Raw genomic sequence first — 17,008 nt, 5'->3', positions numbered from 1 at the left:
CCCCCAAAACACCCACATACCTGCCATGCTCTGTCAACCCCTATCTACTGTTATACAGATGACATCCTCTCCTAGCAGTCCAATAGAAAAAATATGCCTACTCAACCTTGTGGACTTCTTTGAGAAGGTCACCAAAGCAACCAAAGCAATGGGTGAGGGCAAAATCATTTATACTGCCTAAATTGACCTGGCCAAGGCATTTTACTCAATACCGCACTCAGGCATTGTTGACAAACTCAAGAGGTTAGATAAAAACCCATATGTCACCCAGTGGATAGCCAACTGGCTCACAGACAGGACTCAGGAAGTTAGACTTGGGGAGTCCATCCTACAAAGAGGACAGTCACAATTGGAGTCCCTCAGGAATCAGTCATTCAACTGCTCTTTGGCATTTACTTCTCAGAAGTCAAGACCAATGTCATTGGTCTCTTGCTGATGAAATTTGTAGATGATTGCAAACTGGGAGCCGTCATTGAATCTCACACTGACACAAATGTTCTCCAGGAGGGGCTGACACAGACAAACAACTGGTGTCAGAGTCATGGACTAAAACTAAATGCCAAGAAATGAATAATAGTATCCTTTGTAAAGTCATTCATCCCTGGTAACTATCATATTGACAACACACCCAAGAGAGATGACCCAGTAGTTCAGGACATACATATATAGTAATTTAGCCTTTGATCATCACGTGTCTACAGTGGTGAGGAAATCATTCTATGTTGCACAACTTACAAACAAAGGTGTGGCATCCAAGTCCAAGGAAGTCATTGTTCTGCTTTATTTGGCATTCATCAGACCTATCATTGAGTACAATGAGTACAATGCCCCCTTTGGTATGTAGTTAACCAGGCATATCCCACAACTGGAACATCCACAGAGGTTCCTCATTAAAAGAATACAGGGCATAAGTAATTTGTCCTATGCAGACCACTTCAAGGCTCTATCCCTGTATTCTGTCTCCTACAGGCTTTTGAGGGGAGATCTATGCCTGGCATACAGGGATTTGTCAGACCCCACTCTGATGGACCACCTGCATATCCACAAACCAAACAGTACCAAAATTACCCATTCTGTTAAACTTCTTGGGGTTACTATTGTTGAACACCTGAAATTCGATACACATATTCAACTAAATATTAAGAAAACCCATCAGTAACTTGGCATGCTATATAGAAACTCTCACTTTCTCTCTCCTTCTACAAGGCAAACACTCACCACTACCTACTTACTACTATTACTACTGTACGGAGCACCTCTACTAACCAACCTATTTTCCACCATCTCTTCAAAACTAGAAACCTGTTACAACAAAATCTCTAAATCTGCAACTAAATCTAACTACTCCTTCCACCACTGTACATCTCTCCACCTGCTAAAGTGACTAGAACTTCCCAACCTCCTTGACTACCTCCAACTCACTATAGCCCACAAATTAATTTTCAAACCAACTACATGCCCTGCTCTAACAAATATCTTACCATTTTACACCCCTCTCAGAGCCCTAAGATCTGCCCACCAAAATCTACTTTTTGTATACAAACCAAAACGTTCCACTGGTCAGTTTCTCCTATCCTTTTCCTTAGCCAAAAAATGGAACTCTCTCGTACCCTCTCTAAGAATCTCTGAAAACTTTGAACACTTAAAAACCCAGCTCCATTCCTACCTCTCCCATAATTGAAAATGTAATTGCACTCTACCTACCTAACCTGCTAAGACTCTTCTACATGTACATCACCATGTGCCTCCTCTGCATGTACCTCTACTCCATGCTGTGCTCCTAAACAGCTGCCTCTCTCTGAATCTAATGTTCTCCTAAACAGCTGCCTCCCTCGGAATCTAATGGTCTCCTAAACAGCTGCCTCTCTCTGAATCTAATGTTCTCCTAAACAGTTGCCTCTCTCTGAATCTAATGTTCTCCTGAACAGCTGCCTCTCTCTGAATCTAATGTTCTCCTAAACAGCTGCCTCTCTCTGAATCTAGAGTAATATCACATCAGTACCTTTAATGTATATATTGTAAATATTGTACATAGTTTTCTATCTCTACTCTCTCTCCCCAACTGGGAATTATTCTCTTTACTACCTACATATAAAGGTTGATGCTGTCTAACTAAGACAATCAACTCTGCCATGTATGCACTCCACTTTTTCTACTGTTCAACTGCCTCTCTCTGAATACACCAGCATCATGAATGTATACATAGCAAATAGTGTACTTTCCACCTTTATTTCTCCCCTATTCTACTAAACTTATATTTACTACAATCCTTCAAATATTACTTTTTATAACTATTTACATATGATTTACAATTGTTAGTTTTTATAACTATGTATACATTATTGCCTCTTCCAACTTAAATGCTGTACAAATGGTTCTCTAATCAACTATGCAAGTATGTAATGAACTTTCTTCAACTTTGCATTTGTACTTTGCTACATCTCATTAAATAACTCTACTTTTGTTTTACTTGTATGTAATATGGAGCTTTCCTCCCCGAGCCTCCACTGAAAACGGGCTCCTTGAGCCCAGTGGACCTCCCCGGTTATCAAACTAGAAATAAATAAATAAATAAATTTACCAAATGAATGTCAGAAATTGTGTTCACTTCTATGTAATATATTAAAGTTCTTTGCTCAAGCCTCTGCTGAAAGCAGATCACTGTCCAGTTGTACACCCCCAGTGTCACGAAAAAAATTGTATAATAGTGCAGACTTTGATCTATGAATGCATATTAACTTTGATATCACCCTGACTGGGGCAGAAAGTAAATCAAATGAGGTAACATGAGTGTGTTTTAGATATGGTACCCTTTCAGCTATAGAGACATGCATCAATACCAACAATAATCCTTCAAAGCCTGAACAACCTAAATTATGAAATACCATCTGGCCACTGAGTCACAGTTGTGCATAATGTTCAGCTGGACAAAGGCCCAAAATAGGCACTACCCCTACATGCTGCCCTTCAAACGTATAAAGCTGATAGAACATGTTTGCCCTGCCACCATACCTCTCAACCTGCTAGATTGGGAATTCTGATGTTTTGCCCTATTACCATACCTCACTACCTCCTAGATAAAAAAATCCAGACAAAACCATAAGCAAATTTCTCTTTTTTTTTATTAGCATTGCTCTCACAAACTTAGTTGATAGCCCCAGTGTTGCATCAACATAAAGTCTCTGAAGAACCAAAATACACAAAACTTAAAACTTCAAAAACAACAAAAGAGACAGCAGAATCGGACTGGTAAATAAGGCACGGTCTGATGAAGGCTAAGCATAGTCTTGGCCGAAAGCGCTTACAGTAATAAATTAGTCCGTGCCTTATTTACCAGTCTGATTCTGCTGTCTTTTTTTGTTGTCTTTTTTGTTATTTTTAAAGTCTCCAAAGAGTATGAATGCACCAGAGGCTGCACTTTTTAAGAAGACTAAGGACAGCGAATCTCCCATCGTCAGTTCTCACTACCTTGTACAGAGGTACGATAGAAAGCATACTGATGAACAACCTTGTAGTATGGAATGAAAGCTGCTCTACCTCTGGGCGCAAATGCCTCTAGAGAGTGGTGAAGACAGCTGAGAGGATCATTAAGACCATATTACCACCTATCCATGACTTGTACTTATCCAGATGTCTCATCAGGTCCAGAGGAATAATTAAAGACTGCACTTACCCTGCTTACAGACTGGCCCTGCATCTATCATCCGGAAAGTGCTTGTGAAGCATACATTGCAGAACTATGAGATTCAGGAAAAGCTTTTTTCCCTAATGTCATGAGGCTGCTGAACTCTAATAACCACTACACGCCATGATGTCCAACTGGGTCAGTAGAAACTGTCTCAATTTGTGCAAGAACCTGGTAATCAGTCTCACCTAATACTTAGTGCAATATTCACCATGACTGTAACTTATAGGCCATCTAGGGCAGTAGCAATGCAATAAAATATCTCTTCTTTCAGTGCAATACATGCAAATTCATATATTACCCATAGTGCAATACTGTAACGTTCACAGTGCAATACTCAGTGTCTCCTTATGTGCAAGGATCAATGCAATGTCTTAACCAAGTACCTGTGCAATACTAAAGTCTCATGCAAGTAAATGTTCAGTTCAAAAAGTGTTAAAATGCATTTCTAATTACGTACAATATTAGTCGGTCTACCTGCATGTCTGTGATGTAATAGCAAAGTGTTACATGTGTAAATGTCTGTGAAAAAAGTCTATATGTTGTCTGCTCATTGAGTCTGGATATATGGAATTTCATTCAGTTTTTTCCACGTGTGTGATTTCTGCGTAACAATAAAGTTTACTTTGACTTGAATTCCTAAACTCAACCATCTGCCATCACACTCCAACTTCAAGCATCTATAACCCACCAGTAATTAGCCAAAAAGACACAATTGTATGAAAACAAACTACCCTGATACAAGATTCCAGTCATTCTCTGTATAGCTGAAAAGCATGCCTCACAGGTATGGTAAGGTTTAATAATGAACAACATCAAGGAATGGTCCTAAAACAAAAACAAATCGGCCTTAATTTAAAATTATAAAATGCTCAGGAGAGAATTAATATAAGGAAAAAAAAAGTAATCATGAAGATCACTATTCCCTCATTTTGTTAAATGAGATAGAGCCCTGACCCAGATGATTATTATTTTTTTCTTTATTAAACCCAGAGCAGCCAACAAGCAAACAGCCAATGACAAATGGAGCATGCACTCCACAGACAGCACCACAACCCCATATGGAGCCTGCACTCCACAGACAGCACCACAACTCCACATGGAACCTGCACTCCACAGACAGCACCACAATTCCACATGGAGCCTGCACTCCACAGACAGCACCACAACCTCCACATGCTCTGGAGGACAAGACCTACAACCCACTCCAGAGTACCCAGTGCCCATAGGAAAACCAAAATAGCTGTCCGCACTGACCACCCAAGCTAAGTCAGCAAGAAATAAACCCCTCACCCTGTATCCTCAAGGTAAGCAACCCAACTACCATGACAACCCCATCCATCTGCCAAAGAATTTGCAAGCTGGCAGACACAGACCCGGTCATAAGAGACTAAAGCATAAGGAAACGGTCACCAGTTATAAGATGCCAAACCACAAACCAACAACCAACTTTCCAATCCCTCCAAGCACCCAGCAATATAAAACAGAGAAATTCATGCACATAACACCAGTCACGACATAATGAAAATGTCTGGAGAATATAACAGTAAACATACTAGAAAGGAGGTCATGGTATAACAGATTTTAAAATTGCCAAGTATGGTTTTCTTAACTCAATATATATCGCACAACCCGCTACTTAAGTCTGAACTGAGACCTTGTGCTGTAAGGACACTAACCTGCCTGCATCCATGCAAAACACCCGCATACTTCTAGAGTAGGAAATTTAATGGAAACCATGGGATGATGAAACAGGATTGTATTTTTTTGTTTATTTTTTTTACACATATATATAATATAAGCTCACTCCTGGGAAACGTAAAGGTGTATGCAGTGAGCTGCCAAATTATGCCTCAAATATGCTCTTTCTGTGAAATTTAAACAGTTACGATGCACACCACATACCCATTGTTCACATCACTCTCACCCTCCCCTAACAGTCAAGGCTGTAATGCACCTTAATGGAGAGCATCCTGGCCTGTGAAAACTCCTTAAACAAAGATGTGCTATTCAGCTGAGAACTAACAAAACCACAGTACCACCAGGACTAACTAAACTCCCTCCAGCAAAGAGGAACCACCATCAATGCCCTTCATTACAACATGTAACTGAAATCTCCTCAAAAACTTCAAAAGAGGAAATCTGTAATGCAATGTAAAGATTCAGTTGTACATTAAACCTTGTACCACTGAAACTACAAATCACAGCCATAAACCTCAATGTCACCTGCAGGACCTGCTTCAGCATAGTATTAGTCATTACTTCATTCTCACCTCCAATAATAACCAGATTAACTGAAATAACTGAATAAGGAAAGAGAAAGCCAAAAGGGAAATGAAAACATATTAAAGGCTAAGAAAGAACTCCTTTAAGCCAATGCACTGGACCCATTCACCTCATCTTTTAACCTGGGAATACAACTTACTAATTTTCAAATTAAATGTAGCTCCCAGTTTATGTAATATATACCCTTTATCCCTAGCCCTTGGCAAATAACTATAGGGACTAAGAACCTCACCATTCTAAGATCCTTTTGGACAATTGTAGTTGCAAATGGATTACTTGTGATTGAAAAAAAAAAGCATACTCACCTTTTCAGTCATACCACTATTAACCCGAGGCCTACCTGACTGCCACAGTTCCTGACGGTTGTCTTGGATGTAATCCTGCTCTATAGCAAGTTCATGAAAAAATGTGATTTCTTACCCAGTCACTCTTGCATAAAGCCCATTAAGCCCCTCTCTACATTTATCTCATTTACTCCCAATCTTCCTACATTCCCATTTAACCTTTCACCCCCCATGTTAGCTTCCTTCCCTTTCCTTCTTAATTCTCTTTACTATTTCTATGTGACCCCATCTGAAGATGTCTCTGGACAAATTGGTTTGTTACCAAACTTCATTTTTCATCTCTGACATTTTGATATGCCATTTTAGTGTAAAATGCCTTGGGAACAGAACATGTGTTGTATTCAGTTATTCTGAAAATGTTTTTTTACTTAATATTTAAAAGAGAAAAGCAGAAGCCTTCTTAGTTGTCTGGATTTTCATAGCATGTTCAGATTTATAACTTATATTTTTGATCTGTCTCATAAAATGTGTGGTTCTCTAGCAAAAAGATCGAGGTCATTAAACAATGACAGACATTTCAGTTTCGGGCTTTATATCCTTTAGAAAATGCATGCCAATGCAAAACCTGGGTTTTTTTTCTGTCAATATTTTAAGTTTGCAAGACCAATATTTAAAATATGTATCTGATTTTAATCCTTTTTCCCTTCATTATTTTTTGTCTTTGTCCAGTCTTCTTTGACTAAGAGGTTTAGAGGTATGCGCTTTACATATTGTGTGCACTCTCTCTATTCTCTGAATTAGTGATACTTTTTAGTGATTTAGTTTTAAAATTTGTCAGCATTTTGGTTGCTATTCTTAGTTTGAGAATTACAATACTGCATCACAAAGTGCAATCCAGTATATTAATTTTCCAACGGTTCAATATATATGCTCTTGCATGGGCATGCTACTGTCTTTGTATATACATATGTGAGTATGTGTGCATGTTTGTTTATGAGTGTGCCTCTATATTTGCACACACACACACACACACACACACACACACACACACACACACACACACACACACACACACACACACACACACACACAAGCACATTATGTGTGTGTGTTCAAACTCATCCTAATCCTTTGTATAGTGTTATGGGAACATGTTTACTATTCCTTAATGAAAAGTCTTCAGTCTTCAGTGGTTGCTTTAGGTTTACTGCTGTACAATTAATGTTGCACTGCTTTCATATCCTAGTAACGGCATATGTGCATAAAACTGATCATTTTAGATGTAGCCACCTGCTGTCTAAAAACATTCTAATGTGTCCTAGAACATTTTATTTTGATGAAATGTATAATATGCCTATTGACAGTATTAAACTAAGTAATAGCGGAAATATGAAGAAAACAAGACTAATATTGGTACTAATTAAGCTCTTGCTCTTGCATCTGTCAGTTACTTTTATTAAAAATAGAGCAAATATTATTGAAAACATAAAGGAAATAGATGAGGCACTGGTATCCCATGGAAACCATTACATAACTGTATCATTGTTGGCAACTTTCACTTTTCCATTAACATTCATTTCTGACCAATGTATTCATGACCATAGTATTAATGCATTACAGGAATAATGATTTTAAAAAGAGATGAAATGTTAGAACAGATACCAAATGGTACAGAGACATAACATAAGCCTTTCTCACAGAAACTGAAGCAATGTTTTACTGTTGCTGACACCTTAACTTTGTTCTACAAATTCCGGCTTGCACAAATCTGCTCTGTGGAACTCTTAGGTACTCTAGATTCCAGTTATTTAGAAAAGTTCATTGAGCAGTTTCTAATATTTATTCTTTTGGTAAGGGGGTTTGTGTCCACTTTAACCCAATTCAGTTTTTAAAAAAGGAGAGTTAAGGGGGGGTGATGCCCCCCTTATTGATAATATGCATGCTACACTACACAACACAAGTTTTCAAGCTGAAACACAGATGGCTTTTCCTTATTCTCATAGCACTGCACTTGTGACCAAAATGATAAACAATACTGTTTTAAGCACAATGCAACACTTGGTACTTTTGTATTTGTGTCTTACTTGTTCTTGTATCAGCTTGAAAGTCCTTTAAACCACTGTTTGACCTGTTCAAATTACAGTAAAACACAAATATGTCCTGTGTACATGTTCTGTACTCCATATGTATGACAAACTTCTTTACTGTCTATATAGAATATAAAATATGAACTCATGAGAGTTGATATAGTTTAACATCTGCATATGATGCCTTAGATTTCTGTTAAAAAACAGAGAGGGAGATAGAGAGAGAAAGAGAGAGAGAGAGAGGCACGTATAGTGAGCATATGCATTTTCTTTCAGAAAAAATAAATGTCCTTGCTGCCTTGCTATCAGAAATTTCTTAAACTATGCTTTACAAAGTATGTGTTGTAGGTATAAAAACATTGTCAATGTTGCTTACTCCTCCCTGCTGCTAAAGTTACACAAACTAAATAATAAACAAGTATGGCAACTGTCTTTATAAATTACAGCCATTTGTGTAATGCAAAAAAGAAAAAAAGCATATGTATTATCATAGGATAAAGGGAATCATCATAATATTGCAATACACGACATTTATTTACATTTGCATTGTTTAAGGTCTTTAATTTCTATGAATGATACTGCTCATTTAAACTTTATAGAAATTAAACATTGACTAAAGATAAACTTCAAAGAATGGAGGAATGCAAATTTAATTAAACAACAATTATCACTGATGCCCACTTTCAACACCTAACACAAAAAATGACATCATAATAGACATTGCAAACAACATTATTGTAACATCATAATAATTCTTAAAGTCCAACTGTAACACAGTAAACAAGTAACACTCACTGGTCAGCATGGCAGAATGCTCACATTTCACTTTACTTATGATGTATAACTGTAACTCCATAAAGACAGCATTTAACACCAAGGCAGTCATCATGGCAGAACACCCCTCTCACCTGGACAGCAGCAGCATACTCCCACTTACTGCTCTACCAATTACTTAAGTAACTTACAAGGAAGGAGAGGAATGAAGGACCACCCTTCCTTATCAGAAGGACAGGCCCCTGCTTCCACCCAACAATGTAGACCTCCTGCAAACTAAAATTGGGGAGTGTTAGGAGGGTACTATACATAATCCCCTCCCCTTTACTCTGGCCATAATCCATCCACAGCTACTCAAACCTGTCAACTGCTTCCTGCCCAGATCCGATATAGTGCCTTTTCTGTTCCCCCTTCTCTTTTCTTTCATAAGTAACCAATGTCTTCCTGCCTTTCCAGTTCCTTGCCCTTACTCCCCTCCTCCCTTATGCACATGCACACACGTAGGGGCCCTTTAACAAGTGTCTGCTTAGGAAACACCACTTGTCACTAACACACCCTTTCAAAACCTAACACAAACTTGTCACCATATTAGACATTCTGACCATATTTATTGTAACATCAAAGTAATCTCTCTCTCTCTCTCTATCTCTCTCTCTCTCTCTCTATATATATATATATATATATATATATATATATATATATATATATATATATATATATATATATATATATTGGCTAGTTTATAATAGTTTGCAGAGTGATAAACTAGTATTAATTCAGAACTACAAGAGCTATGAGATTACAAATGCTCCCTGACTGCTGGATTTTCTACATTTAAGATTAGGATAGTTTAATTACTTTTTGATTTTGGTCTTATTACATTCCAGTTCATTGCATTTTAAATTTTGTTTTACTGCAATTTGTTTTTTTCTTGGAATTTTAAAAGTTATTGCCAAGGATTAATTGGAAAACATTCAGTTTGCATTCATTAATTGAATAGAAATTAGATGTATCTGATACATGGGAGGAGCTGAGAAATAGTTTTCATATTTAAGGTATCCACCTACATTCATAGGTTCATAGGTTCATACTAGGCTATCTGCCCTAATGCATTTATAAGCCTAGCCAGAGTGTGTTTGGCTTTCGCCACCCAGGACCCTTTGCATCATAATCAAAGTACAGAACCACTACAAGAGTTTTGAGTTTATAACTGCTGTTTGACTGCATTGATTTTTGGATTTTTTTTCCAACCTGCCAACAGAACTCTTTTTGTGCTTTTAAACCTAGTGGCTTTTTAACCTTTCACCCCAAATATAAAATTAGACTTTGGAAACCTCTCCTCAGAGCCAGTTCTACTGGGGACTGAAAGCTCAGACTGATAAGATTCCCAGTTAGACTCTTAAAGCTTAAGTAAAACTATATTTCACATCAGTACATTCAGTTAGTGCACACTGGAACATTCAGACTGTTCTTTTGTACAATTTTCTGTTTTTAACCAAAAGTCAACTGTTTGCATCTTTAACTTTGTGAGATGATTGCAAGTTGCTTCGGGATCTAAGTGACATTTATGTCATTTATACTGCATTTTACTGTTTGCATTTTACTTGGTCTGGGGGCCTTAGTCTTATAGCATCTGTGCTGGCTAGTGCAGTGGTGGTTTGCATTTCCCTGTACATATGCAAACACCTAGAGTTGTGATTTGCCATATAAAACGTCAACTGCTATTGTTTTAGATCAGTCCTAGTCCTGCCTCCTGCCCAGTTCCCAATTTATTTAGTTTCAAGCACCTCTAGCACTGCCCCTTGTAGATCACAAAAAAGAGGATTCACAGCCATGGATGTGCATTATTCTATTGTTTCTGTAGACAGCCTGGTCAAAATTGGCATCCTGAGGCAATGCTGCAATTGTCTCACGTTTACTGATGACCGGCTTATTCTTAAGCAGACTGACACAGTATGCAAGAGATGCAATTACACTATATCAGAGGCAAAGCTCTCACATACAGACACTGATATCGACAAACAGTTTGCCAGAAGCACACAAACTACACATACTATGGCTTATGCACATAAACTCTCATATGCAGAGGCTCTTAAATGCAATCTAACCAGTCCTCAAAGGCCTCCTAGACACTGTCCTCAGCTACTTCTCAAACACTCTACAAAGACAGAACTTCCCAGGACACATACAAATACATCTCACAACATCTCAACCTCTAATCCCTTAAGGCAAACTGCCACACAACCCAGTATTGTAGTCAGTGGAAACTCTATTGTGAGACACACTGAGATGCCCTACTCAGTAGGCTGAACCAGAAATGGTGATGGACAGGTACCTATCTGGGGTAAGGATCAACTAGATCACACATGCATTCAGGACATTGAACCACATGCACCAGTATGACTCTGTCATTGTCCAAGTGGGCCTTAATGACTTCACTGGACTATATGATAAACATAATATAGTTTTGAGATTGCATGTGCCAGGCAGCTATGAGCCTAGCACTGAGCAGCATTCCCATTTGGTCATTATGATCCATTGACGAAAACTTCCTATCTATCCACAAACCTATCAAATCTGCTTAGCATTGTCTGCACTCATACCATGTTGCTAAGGCCTGGAACTCATTATGTATATCCATCATGTTAATATCCTCCCTCCCATCCTTCAAAACCATTCTAAAAGTCTTCTTAGCCAAAAGCATTCTCTGTTTTTGCTTAAACACAGGATAAACTATATCCCTAGATGTGGCAAGATACCCCTTCATACCTTCCATCTCCTTACTCTCCATTCTTTTCTCTTCCTTACTTCTATCAGTTTCTCTTCCCTGGCTTTCTCTCTAAATATACCATACATCTGCTTTTCTCTCTTTGTATTGCAATTCCTGTTTGTATTGTAATAATTTGCCTTTGATTTCTCTGTAAACTGGCTAAAAGTTCCCTAACTGCTAAATCATTGTCATACAACTTGGATCTGTTTTAACCAATGTTTCATATTATGTCTAATTTGGTGTAATTATTTAAACTGTAGTTGTTTCTTGTATTATTTTTATAAAGGCTGTAAAATCATTGTTCTTAAAATGTTTTGCAATACTTTGGAGCATTTCTTCCCGGGCTTCAGCTGAAAATGTGCTCTTACCCAGTCAGACTTTCCCATTAATCAAATGTCAATAAATAAACAAATAAATAAATTCCACCTTCTCCAAGGATGATACCACAACGTTAAAAGAAGATGACTGACTTTAAAAATTGGTGGAATTGTTGCTGTCATTCTAACAGGGCCCAGTATTTGTCTGCTTGGGAGAGCATAATCGACAGACCATGTTGCTGTGCCAGGGATGGTCTACATCTGTCCCAACTAGGCTTTTGGACTTTCATCAAAACTTTAATCTACCCTATAGTGCTTCTTTTAGGAAATGCTAGCTTGATAACATTTCTGGCATAGTAAATTCTGCTCAAGATCAACTAAAGGTGTTATTGCTCAGTGCTAGGTGTCTCAACAAGAAGATCCACTCCCTGGATGTGCTCTTCACCCTTGAAAGTTTTGATATCTGTGCAGTTATTGAGACGTGGTTTAAATCTACAGAAGTCACCCTGGTAGTGCATGGTAATAGTGCTTTCCACATGTTTAGGCTACCTACCGTATAAGTAGAAACAAGAGGTGAAGGTGCAGCAAGCTGCATAAAATGTAAGCACTCCTCAAGATTGGTTAAACAATATGAATCACCTGAGCTACACCATGTACAACTAACCTTAGGCAATGCCCTGTACCATATCCTTGCTAGCTATAGGTCCCTGTCTATAACACAGGAGTCATACAGTGTACTTGAATATACTGAATGTACTCACCATTAAGTCCAGAGCCACGTCCCTGGGTAATTTCAGCTATCCCACCATAAACTGGAATACATACACAGTCAGTAATATGCAAAGTCAAAGATTCCTGGATTTTGTCAATGTAAACACCCTGAAACAGCTAGTCTGCACATCTAATAGAGGTGCAGATATCATGGATTTGGTACTCACAAGTAAGAGGGGTGTTGCATCTCCTCCCCCCAGCATAATGTTCTCACTGGCCAGATCGGATCACAAAAGAGTCACATCTGAAATAAATATAAAGAACAAATGTCCAGCACTCACCACAATAATTTGCAACTTTTCCAAGGCTAACTGCATCCTATTAAGCAATGGCATAGCTAGATTCCAAGCTGCTCCAAACTCAGAGAATGATGTGGCATGCAGACGTGTTTATGGAATCCCTGTACAAGAATATAAATAACTGCATTGAAATAGCAATATCAAACTGAAATAAACTTAGAACGAACTCCAAAAGCAAGCCCCTCTTGGTTTAATCACAGTGTAAATAGGTTGTAAAACAAATCTAAGAAAACCTTACCAAAAATAGGAAGGGCTATGCCCAAAAGGCAAAAGAATCACTCATCAGTCTCAACAAGCAACTCAAGGGGCTAGTCTGGTCCAACAAAGCCAACGTTGAGGCAAAAATAGCCTTCCAGGCTAAAGATAATCATAAGACCTTTTTCATTTATAACACATAAAGAGACTAAGTGCCCCACGAATACCACAAATGTAAAAACAAAGCAATTGCAAGGGCAGCCAACAGGGAATAGAGCCAGAAGTTATATTCAAAAGTTTTATTGATCCAATATATAGCAATCCAAAAAATGATCCACACAACAAGAATATTCCACACATAATGTTTGGATTATTCTTGATGTGTGGATCATTTTTGGATTGCTGTATATTGGATCAATAAAATTTTTTAATATAACTTGTGGCTCTAATCCCTGGTGGCTGCCTTTGTAAGTGCTTTGTTTTTACATTTTTCATTTATGTCCACAAACTTCAAGGGAACACACAGCACTGTGCTAATTTAATAGTAAATGGAACTCCCTGTACCAAAGTGGAGGATATAGCAAATTTGCTGGCTAATAAATTTAGCTCCAATTTTACCCCCATCATCCCCAGTTATCCCCCAGGAAATACCTTCTACCATTTCTAACTTTTTGTTCAAACAAGTCATGAATGTAATGGTGTCTGCCACCAATATGCTTGATTCTCACATTGATCTTCTCACTTGTTGTAAGCTTAATGCTTCCCTGATTGTCCTCATATAAGACCATAGGCTGGGACACTGGTTCTCCAAGATCTTCATGTAACTACTGCAACCAAATGGCTTCCTGACTGCCATAGGCAGCAGTATATATATTCTGCCTCTGTAGAAGAGACCACCACTGAGATCTGTTTTTTTATCTGCTGGACCAGGCTAAAGGACTGTTTTCTAATTTGAACAAGTAATCATTTGTAGAATTGTGTGTGTTGAGGTCACCTGCCCAATCAGAGTCCACATATCCTATGAGGTTTAAGTCACCAATTGCTGACAACTTTAAACTCATGCCCTTTGTGTCTTTGAGATACCCCATGACCTTTTTTATTGAATTCCGGTATCTTTGATGTGGTTTACTTGGTTTACTATTGGCATGCCAAAACAGCGTCAGTCAACCACTTAAAATGTCAACTCTAAATGTGGAATTTGGTATATCAAAAAAGTAAACAAATCGAGAACCATGGTTCGATATATTCGACATAGCAGGGGTGATGTCACACACCTACTGTTATGAACATTAACATACCGTTAGACTTTACAGTCAATGGTAAATTAATTCTACTGTTTTGCAGGGGGGCTACACCCTTCTGCACCCCTATGTGGGGTGCTGTGCCCCCCACACCCCCTGCACATTAAATATACAAAATCTAAGATCGCACTTCAGCAAGGAAATGGGCTAATTCCCTGTTCCTTACTAAACCATGATCCCCCTGCACAATGCCAAACCCAAATGCTCAACAGACACTACCTGTTCAGTGTAGTGTAGTTGATCAATTTGGGTTCATATTCTGCCCACTTGGAAACTGCAAGTCAACCATATGTTGGTTGACTGATGCAGTTTCCAAGTTTTAATAGTAAACTGGTTTACTTACATGCCTGCAGAGAAGCAACATGGTTGCTGCAATGTCTGGATGTGTAGTGGTTGCAATGTACAGAAGTGCTCCCACTGCTTGTCTGTACTGGTCATTAGATGGTACAAGATCTTCTTCTCCTCCTAACTTTGGATAAGCTATGTCCATGCAGTTTCCAAGTTTTAATAGTAAACTGGTTTACTTACATGCCTGCAGAGAAGCAACATGGTTGCTGCAATGTCTGTATGTGTAGTGGTTGCAATGTACAGAAGTGCTCCCACTGCTTGTCTGTACTGGTCATTAGATGGTACAAGATCTTCTTCTCCTTCTAACTTTGGATAAGCTATGTCCATGGGCATGCTCCCGGCTTTAGTCTCAGCCATGTTGAACTACTGAAGAATTGGCTCAATTTTTGCACTCTGGTTCAACAGAAAACTGTTGTTCTCCTCTCTCTGTATATTAATTTTTAGGTAATATGTCACCTCACCGAGATCTTTAGTCTCAAAGTGCTGACTGAATGCTGCTATTAACTGCAATTTCCTTCATTCCTTTTGTAAGCGATAATCAAGTAATTCACATAGACTAACAGATATCTCCATTCAGCATCTATACATTTAGAGTATAGACATGGATTGGCTTTGCTTCACATGAATTCCTCATCTAGCAGAATTTTGTTTACTTTTGAGTTCCACACTCAAGCCACTTATTTAAGACTATAGAGGGATTTTTGCAGTTTGCAAACAAGATGCTCTTCTCCACTTTTCACATTTCCTTCTGGCTATGACATGTCTATTTCCTCTCCTATACATCTATTAAGAAAAGTTTTCTTGATATTGTGATGTTTTACAATCATTTTCTGTAAAACTGCACTGTCATCAATGTTCTGAAAGTACTTTGTTTGGCAACTGGAGAAAAAGTAGCATGTAGTCTTCACCAAATTTTTGTGAGTATCGTTTGGCAACTAACCTTTCTTTGCACCTACAGACTTTCCATTCAGAGTAACATTTCACTTTAAAAACATATTTATGTCTGATTACATTTGCCTTGAGGTAGATCTGATAGTGTCCATGTCTGGAGTTCATTGAGTGATGTCATCTCTTCATCAGAAGCTCTAATCTACAATTTCTTCTCATGTGGTCAACATTTTTGCATCTTTTCACATGAACCGGGCTCAGTCTGAACTGCTGTGTGAGCCATATAAGACAAAAGTTCAGGTGGAATACCTTTACTGCTTCTTGTTAATTTCTTGACTGAAGTCTTTTGTGGTTCAATGTTTTCTTTATCAGGTTTTGAATTCTCTGCAATAGTTTCTATTTCTTTGTAGCTTTGTTCTTGTTTTTATTGTGACACAGATTTGGATTTTTCCTGAACAGTTTGTGTCAGATCCTGAAACTTTGAACATGTAGAACTTTCAGCAGCATTGACACTTCTGCTGACTGTTAGCTTGTTTGTGTCTAAATGTACTGAAACCCACAACTATACCTTCTTTTGCACATGAATCCCATTTTATATGTTTTTTTTTTCTTTGGAATGTGGACATAGGTTTTACTTGCAAAAATTTTGATGTGTCTCAAATCTGCTTTCTTTCTATTCCACAGTTCATGCTGAGTTTTCTCTGTTATTTTTCCTGGCAATCAATTTTGGAGATAGCATGTAGTCATGATAGCCACTCCCCAGTATGTGGTTGTTATATCAGCATCAAGAAAACATGATCGTTCCATTCTTACAGAGAGTTCAGTTCATTGTCTGCAACCCCATTTTGTTCTGGGTTATATGATACAGTGATCCGGAACATAATTCCTTGTTTTCTGAGAATTACTTGTGTTGTGCCACTTGTATATTCAGACCTGTTGCCTGTATGTAGCACTCTAGGCATTCTTCCAAATGTATTACTTACTTGAGCTAGATACTGTTCTA

Source organism: Protopterus annectens, chromosome 3.part1 (assembly GCF_019279795.1).
Source record: "Protopterus annectens isolate FY-2018-M chromosome 3.part1, PAN1.0, whole genome shotgun sequence".
Classification (NCBI taxonomy): Eukaryota; Metazoa; Chordata; order Ceratodontiformes; family Protopteridae; genus Protopterus; species Protopterus annectens.
Note: the sequence above shows the minus strand (reverse complement) of the source record.